Genomic DNA, 9,718 nt, shown 5'->3' on the forward strand with positions numbered 1-9,718 from the left:
TTCTCAGGCTATCCTATTTGAGTGAAATACCAACTAAGATGTACTGAGTTCCTCTGTTCCTAGATGAGTCCATGTGCGATTGGGCTATTTTCAATTATAGAATACTGAAAGCTTTGAATTCTTGCTCCAGACTAGTTATTAACGTTGGTATCACACTGTGATAAAACCACATTTTTAATCTTACGGTACTTAAGCTACATAAAGCATCACTGCTGCTTGAGATTTACCAGCTTCCCACAGCTCAAGTTCACTTTGTCAGCAGTAGAGGAAAGTCAGATTTGAGTTCATAGGTAAAATGGAGAGAACTGGAAGAAGCGATTGTTGTTCAAAGGTCTTCTGCTGGCAAGGGGAAAATTAGAGTAAGTACAAATTGCCTGTTTGGTATAATAAAAAAAAAACCAACAAAAAGAAACAACAAAATAACCCCTGCCCCTCAAATCTCAATAACATATGGGAATTATAGAAACATTAGTGATAGTTAAGAAATTATTAAGTCTTATCTCTTTACCAGTTAAGGCTATTTTAGATTCCTGTGGATAGTATTTAGATATCAACTGCAATTTCTTTCCCAGGAAATATAGGAAGAGAAACATCGCTTAAGATCAAGAATATTATAGTCTGGACATGGGAGAGCTGAGCTGAGGCAGGGCTTCCTCAACTCAGTAGCCTGGGTAACTTGTGTTTCAGGTTATCCAACCTGTGCTCAAGCTGTTAAAGCTCTTTCTGCTTTTCCCTTGCTCTGAAGGCTTTCTGTCAATACATTTTTGGTGCAGAAAGCTTTGGCTAACCCTTTAGGGAGTTTTGCAGAGCAGAACACATGATCTGAACCTTTGCAGCAAATTAAAATGTGAACTTATCTGCTGGCAGGGGCTTAATTTTACACATTGGTAGGGGTCTGGGGAACATATGACTGCACTAACTGCACTGTTTCTATTTCACACCTTGACATCTGTGAGCAAAGAGGTTAATATACTGATGGATAATTAGATATTTCAGCACCAGCACTTCACTAGTTAGTAATATCTTTTTATGAAATTACGTCATTTCACCACCTCGGCGTTTCTTTTTTGACAGCCAGTGTTAGAGCCAGACTATTTTCTGGTGTAAATAGGCATTAAAAGTGCTTTAATTACTCTGATTTAACCCAATGGAGGGTGCCGTGACTTTGGCAGCTTCTCTTCAGTATAACTTAATTACATTTACACAGGCAACAATTTTCTCTTCACAAATCACCTGATCTTGTCAAACAGGTTTGTCTTTGACCAGAATCTGCTCCCCTAACTTCTAGCTCCTTTAAAAAAAATGTGATTATAAGCATAACTTTATATACAGGAGTTGATTTGTGCTTCCTCTGGCTTGCACAGGAAGGATGTTTCCCTTAAGGCCATGCAGAGGTAATTGTAGAGTGGGGCACCGCAGCCAAAATAAATATACTCTCAAGGCAGGTAGGATTTCAGAAGTTTGGTGCAAGACATGGTAGCCTTCAAACATGATGTCTCAACTATTTTCTGTAAGAGGGTGTTTAAATTTATATGTTGTTTTATGCAAATTGCCATCCATTTCATGGATCGACTTCTTGGCTATAAGCATTTCTAGATCTATATTCCTACAGTGTCACACCACTATAGGCAGGGGGTTCCCTGCCTATGGCAGGGGGGTTGGAACTCGATGATCTTCAAGGTCCCTTCCAACCTAAACCATTCTATGATTCTGTGATTTTCAGACTATGCTGGCAAATATAGACACATCTTTTCCATTGAAAGAAACAGAATACATCCCTCATCTGATTTTGGAAATCTAGGTAGTATGTTTTATTCAGTCTTGAAATGAAGAATGTCCATTTTACTGTGTTTGTTTTAATCAAACATTTCCTCAACAAGCTGTCAATGTGGGTATTTAGAAACAAGCTTTGCTTGTCTTTGGAGACTATGCCACTGTTTGTTTCTGCAGATGGGCTACCAGCTCCTTTCCTATTCCTAAATACCACTATAGCTATACCTCCGGTGTATCACTGTATGATACATGTGCAAATTATCCCTGAGGAATTCACTCTGATTTTCAGCAGCTACAGAAAGCACATTTATGTCTTCATTTATGAGGCAGCACATATCCAGAAAGATTGCTAGTTAGGTAGAAATGTCATTCATGCCTCTCTGATAAAATTTAGATAAATAAAACTTGGAGAGGGAACTGAAGATGACTTTCATAGAGAAATGGCAAACTGTTAGAAACTTCCTTTTTGAAAAATGTGGAATAACATCAGAAACCAAAAGAGAAAAGTTTTTTATGATGGCCACAGCATGACTCCAACTTTTATCTTTACTAAGAGATAATATATTCACAATATCCCATTGTCTTTCCTTAGAAGGAGTTTCAAAGACTCCTGAGGATCCTGCTGTCTGTTAGCTCTAATTTCAGGGGTATACTGAAATTTCAGTGGTATACTGAAATTATACCAGGTTGCTAGTTCTGTTTGGGGCTTTTGCATGTCCAGCTTGAGAGTAGTGTGAATGCACAGGAGCAATGTGTTTGGAGATGGGAGCCAGAGCTATGTGGCTCCATCAGGTAACATCTTTGGAAAAACATCTGCTACCCTGAATCATGTTGAGAGAGAGGGGGAAACCTATCTGTATTTGTGTTGGATATCTTAGTTCATTTGCAAGTTTTGGTATACAAAGAATGCACTATACAGCTTGCAAGGTACTGTTTAAATCGGGTTGCATGAGATGTACAAGGAGTAGGAAAATGAAGCTTCTTTATTCCCTGTGTTGCAGAGGAGGAAGGAACTAGGGAAGGACCGAGTTACATGACAAATCTCTGGAAAGATCAGCTTCAAAACTGAAGTCAAGTTTCCTGAGTACAATATTCTGATAAAAAAATCAACAGCTTTTGTTGGAACTGAGTATATGTGTATATGCATATCAATTAGGGATTTGGAGATTGCTGTGATGGGCTGCTTTGAAGACTGAAAAAGCACGACAGTACTAAATTCATCCATTAACAACACTCACCTGGCTAGCGGTCAGTTCTTATGCAATATTAATCATCAGTGCTATGTATACAAAGTCATTATTCTTTATCACTAATGTCCTAAATTAGCTGTGAGTACACAGGACCAGAGAGGCGATGCCATCTTGTGCTGGTGGCCGTGCCCCTAGTGGGCCTACAGGCGGAGGTCCAGGTGAACAAGCTTGAGAGCTCATCAATGAGAAAAGGCCAAGCTGAAGTGTGTTGTTGCCTTTCTTCTCCCATTTTCCTTGCTGATGCCTGATGTTTTTATACTATTGTCCTTCTCCCACAAAGGAGGAGTTGCTGATGCTGCTTATCTTGTTTTCTCTTGTCTTGCCAGCCGTCTTTCCTGTGTATTCAACAGTCTATAAGTAGTGCCCTGTACTTTCCTTGTCCTTTTTGTGACAAGTTTTATTGGGTGCCTCCTATGTGCAGCTATACACACCTGTCTTTACCCTTTTACCCACATTGCTTGAAAACTTATACATTGTACCTGGGTACATCATCACAATGTCACAAAAATACATGTATACCACAGAGAGAGAGATGGAGGAGAGCATCTGTCATTCATTTCAGTGGTCAGTCCAGCCCAAAACCATAACATTTAGTATGCTTATTTCTGGATTCAATGCAAGATAATATTAATTCTATCTGGACTAATAGTAGTTACATCCTGAGTGGTAAAGGTATAATGTATGTATAATGTAATCAGCTACAGTTTCACAGAATTCACAGAATTCACAGAATTCACAGAATTCACAGAATTCACAGAATTCACAGAATTCACAGAATTCACAGAATTCACAGAATTCACAGAATTCACAGAATTCACAGAATTCACAGAATTCACAGAATTCACAGAATTCACAGAATTCACAGAATTCACAGAATTCACAGAATTCACAGAATTCACAGAATTCACAGAATTCACAGAATTCACAGAATTCACAGAATTCACAGAATTCACAGAATTCACAGAATTCACAGAATTCACAGAATTCACAGAATTCACAGAATTCACAGAATTCACAGAATTCACAGAATTCACAGAATTCACAGAATTCACAGAATTCACAGAATTCACAGAATTCACAGAATTCACAGAATTCACAGAATTCACAGAATTCACAGAATTCACAGAATTCACAGAATTCACAGAATTCACAGAATTCACAGAATTCACAGAATTCACAGAATTCACAGAATTCACAGAATTCACAGAATTCACAGAATTCACAGAATTCACAGAATTCACAGAATTCACAGAATTCACAGAATTCACAGAATTCACAGAATTCACAGAATTCACAGAATTCACAGAATTCACAGAATTCACAGAATTCACAGAATTCACAGAATTCACAGAATTCACAGAATTCACAGAATTCACAGAATTCACAGAATTCACAGAATTCACAGAATTCACAGAATTCACAGAATTCACAGAATTCACAGAATTCACAGAATTCACAGAATTCACAGAATTCACAGAATTCACAGAATTCACAGAATTCACAGAATTCACAGAATTCACAGAATTCACAGAATTCACAGAATTCACAGAATTCACAGAATTCACAGAATTCACAGAATTCACAGAATTCACAGAATTCACAGAATTCACAGAATTCACAGAATTCACAGAATTCACAGAATTCACAGAATTCACAGAATTCACAGAATTCACAGAACTAGTATTGATTTTGGAAAAACTGTGGTAAACATTATTTCTTACAGAAAGTAATCAGTTTGTCAACTATTTGCCTCATATGTAAGCCAGATAATACTTACTCTATGTACAGGCTGGTGAGTTGAATTTTAATGGCTTTACATGCAGTAAATTGGTATTTTCATGTTTGCAACCATCAGATCAAACTATTATTCGAGTATTTAAACTGGAAAGTAAAATATGCATTTGAGCGGACATACATATATGTATGTTTGGGCTTTTCAAATGGGATATAATCAGTGAGTGAATCCAGAACCCCTTGACAGCCCAGTCTTGTAAAAGAGTGCCAGACATTATCTGGACCTGTGTGGGATTTCATGTTGTTGTTTTTCTTTTAAAGCCACTAGTACATTACGTTGCTATGGCTACTCTATCACCAAACCCTGTTACAAATGCATCACCGTGCTTTAAACTCAGTGTTTTCCCCTCTTATTTGAAATTCTATTGTATTTTTCTCTGGTACGGGATATTTTTGGAAGAGATTTGCATTAGGGAGGGCTTCAAGACCTCTTGGTGTAACAAATTAAGATTTTCGTGGTGAGCTGTCCACTTTACCCCTTTAATGGATTTTATTAACGCTTACTGAGTGGAAGGAGGGAGTAAGCATTTTTGCCCCGGCTGTTTCAATTCCCACACTGATATTACTGATAAATTAAGCGAGCATACTAAAGTGCAGATTGGCAGAGCTGAGGTGCTAGGTCCGTATTCTTCCAAGATCAGAACAAGCTACTGGACTTTAAAAGTTGCTAAAGAAAAAAAAAAGTAATGCCATACAATAGACAAAGCATGAGGTCTAAAGCATTTTTTTTTTTTTCCCAATAATATCCTAGACATCTAATGCTCCCAAAATTTTTAGTGTCTCAGTGTTTTCAATGGCAGCTAGTCTGGCATTAGCCAGCAGCAGCAAGTCATCATCTTGGTGCACTGTTGCCACTAGCAGTCAACACTCCCTAAAGATTTGCTAACAGCTAGAAAGGGTGAGTGAAAAGGGATGCTGAGCAGGGTGGTCAGTGGGTAAGTCTCTCCTGCACTGTGATCATGCTGAGAGAGCAGCTACCAGAAAACCAGGCATTTCTGTCCTGTCTGGTGATAAAATCAGTGTCCTTGAGTGCTGCAATTTCCTTATACCCTTTGATTTCTTTTTATTCCCATAGTGCTGATGACTGGATGTAGCTCCAATCTGACATTAGCAGGCCTTTAAGAAAACCAGTGTTTCATGGAAAATCCCTCTCCTGACTTCCTTCTGAAATAAGAACAATGATGATAATAAAAATAATAAAAAAAATTTTCTTATGTTTCATTTACTGCTACTTTGCCAAATCAACTTTTTAATCAGTGCTCAGGGCAAAAGTAATAATGCCAGTAAATCATATAACATTTTCTTTGTTATGAGAGTGTTACAGTAGAGGCTGCTATCTTTGACACTGTCAGTCCTTAGTGGGGCTCACAGCATACATCTGACCTGAAAAATATTTCTGCAGTGCATTCAAAGGATGATCTTCATCAACTCTGTCTGTGTGAAGGTGGGATCTCCTCTCCCATCTTGCCAAACATCAGTTTAACAAGATGACTGACTAAAGGTTACCCTCAAAGGTAGCTTGCTCTCCTCCTTCACTCCCAACAGGGAGAAGGTTAATGAGCTCCTGTGCTAACACCAGAAATACTCTCAAAAACTACCAAAGTACTCCCAAAGCTGTGGGAAAGTGTTGGTGGGGTGTTCAGAGCCAGACATCCTCAGAAAAATAAATGCTCTCAAAACACTTGAGGGAGGAAGGGTTTGGGATAGAGATGGACATGTTGGTTTAAAAGCTTGGACTTTCTTCTTGGCTCCATAAAGTCTACCCAAGCCTCGGGTACAGAAGAGTTGATCTGCCAGGTTTGTGGATCCTGTTGGCAGCAAGTGCTTCTTTTAAATCCCTTATTTCACCTCTGGCTTCAGTCAGGGGCATTTGGGGCTCATTTATTTATCTCTTTTGGTAGTTTGTGTTAAATCCCCGGCTCCTGGTTCTGGCTCTGACTGTGGTGCTCTTGATTCAGTGCAACCTCCTGTTTTCTTCACGTACCTACTTCAGAGAAACTGTTTTTTTCACAACCTACTGTTTTTTTCACGTACCTACTTCAGAGAAACTGAAAGTGCCTGGAGAGAGTTTTAAACCTCGCTATTGCAGAGTGCCGAGCTTCTCAGTTTTCTTTTAAAGGGAGTGAAAGCTGCCGTTGTGTTAAAATCAAGAGAGATGTGAATCTCTGTTTCAGGAAATTTTTCTTGTCACTAAGTATCTGCCTTCTGCACTTGTATTTCTCTGAAACTTATTAAAACACAACTGAAAAAAGAAAGATAGAAGAGAAAGTAGCACATCTTGAGTAGCAAATGCTATTGTTTATACTGCGTATACACCAGGCAAGACAGTAAACGAATTTGAGGTCCTCACATCAGGGAGACTTTAGATGACATTGCATATCATAGAGTACATCTGAGGGGACATGTTGTGCAGCCTCATTTTCTAACTTTTATCTAATTTTGAAAAAAAGAAATGGAAGTGCATGATCTCTATCTACAAATTAGGACATGGATGGGCAAATAACCTTGATCTGGAGAAGGAAAGAATGGCCTCGCGTTTGTGATGTTGAAGAAATGGATTGTGTTCTTGTCTGTCACAAACCTCGTGCGACCCTTTATGAAACGGTAAATTATCCTGTCTTTTCTCTTCCCCTGTTTTATAGTAGCTCTAAAACACTCATGAAATGTATTTTTTGCTAGTTTAGCTTTAGTTGAAGTGTTTGTGGCTTTACAAAGCAAGTCAGATCGTGCCGCATTTCTCTTCTTACTGTTCCCACTCAGCCCAGAATGTTGTCATATCTCTAAGCCTCGGTGCACTCCATAGGGCCAGTGTGTTCCCCTCAGTAGTGTGGTGTGGGTGCAGTCATCTGAGCGTGTTCCAGGGCCCAAAGGTGGCAACCTGCAAACACCTGAAAAATTATGACCTTTTTTTTATTTTTTTAAGCCTGGTCCACGGAAAGCACACATAGAAAAGACACAGGAAGAAGACATAAAAGGTCTGTGACTTATCAAAAAGTGACCAGTATTTTGGAGTTTGCAATTGTTCCTGGAATCCTTTGTGTAATGGAAAAATCTTTTTTTTACGTATTTGTTTACTGAAGTAAATGAAAGACTCCATATTTTCTTTCTACAGTGTGCAGACAGAGCACCCTTTCTGCTTGTTCTTCTCCTGTCTTTGGGAACTGTGCATGATCAACCTGATCTAGCTCATTTAATCTTTAGTCTGGGATTTTGGGAACTTTCCTCAGAAAATGAATTGTGAGACTGTTAGTCTCTTGTAGCCTTTTATATTCCTTGGAAGAGAGCCTTAAATTAGGTTTTAAGTGAGAAAAGAAAAATGTGCATATACCTTTGTTTTTGAAAGAGAGCAAAGAACTGTATGCTTCAATCCCTGAAAATTTCTGCAATACTGAGGATAACGCCTGGTTTATTTTATTTGTAGATGAAATGTATTTCTAAAGTTTTATTGCATAGTTCAGTCTCATTAAAGCATCTTTCAGAGGTGTCACTTTAAAGAAGGAGCGGGAGGGATGGAGAACAGAAAGGCCTCCTGCCTCAAGGCTCTCTCTGACTCAAAGTCCTATTAATCACATTAAATACTAACTCTCTGACATTTATCTTGCAAAATGTCTCATATTTTTCTAAAATGATTTGGTTGACCAAAGAAATAGGGGTCTATTTTATATGATGATAACTTGTGAAATTAAGGTTGACAGGTGATAGACTTTCTCTTTAGAAGCACTTCAGAGAGAAAAGTAATCAATGGAGAAAGTTATAGGAAAATGTTAGCACAAGAACGAGTGGTTTCAAATAGTCTGCTCATAAATTCAGGCTGGACTTCAGAAGTTTGCTCACAGATAGAGGAAATAAGGTTCTGGAATGACTTTCCAATAATAATGGAAAAAGCAATCAAGCAAGTGGTAAAAAGTAAAATAACTTCTCTGCGAGTAACTATGCTATATAACTTACAATCTCATTCATTGCTTGGGAAGTTCCTCACAGGCCTGTGTTTCTGTCCCAGTGGAAATTCCCAAATGGACAGGAATGAGGCTCTGTTGGCAGTATGACACCCTCCAATGACTCTTTTATTAGTAATTTTCAGATGGGACGGAAATAACCTTCTCCCAAGCATTTACAAATCTTTGTGGGTAAACAGTGGATTGAGGTGACCATGGCTGGCTGCCAGATGCCCAACCAGCTGCTCTCTCACTCCCCACTTCTCAACAGATCATGGGGATCAAATTAGACTTAAAAAAATATACACTTACCAGTTACTGTCACAGGCAGAACAGACTTGACTTGGGGAAAATTAATTTGATATGTTGCCAATTAAACATAGAGATTAGATGAAATGATGTGAAAACTCATGATACTTCACTAGTTCTACTCACTTTCCATGACTTAAAAATAAAATAAAATAAGAAAGGAGGAGCCCCATACCTCTAAACTGGATAAATGCTTGCTGCTCCATTTCAAATCAACTACACTGTGCACAGAGCCTGCCAAGCCAAGGAGGCCATCACCGGCAGGGTGTCAGACTGTTGGTCAATCCCCGACCTCTCTGATGGTGGTGAGGTGCCAATGTTGGTCTGCAGGATGCTCTTGCACCCACTGGTTTCAGGAACGGTCTTCTGCCCTATTCCACAATGCTGCAGTTTGGCTCTGTGGCATTGTTCATGTGTGGGTGGAGAAGACCGGAGATAATTTGTTGATTCTTCTGCCATCGAGCCTTGAAGTGTGGAAAAATCCTCTATCTTTGAGCCTTTCTAACTTTCTTCACAGTCAGTACCACAAAAGGCTTCTGAGAGATCTAAGGAGCAGTATTCCCATTTTACACATAAAAATAAACCTGGCTAGCTTGGTTGGAACTAATTTTCTAATTAATGGCTCCCTGATTTTCTTTTTTCTTAGAAGTTGTGTTA

This window comes from Charadrius vociferus, unplaced genomic scaffold (assembly GCF_000708025.1).
Source record: "Charadrius vociferus isolate BGI_N301 unplaced genomic scaffold, ASM70802v2 scaffold220, whole genome shotgun sequence".
NCBI lineage: Eukaryota > Metazoa > Chordata > Aves > Charadriiformes > Charadriidae > Charadrius > Charadrius vociferus.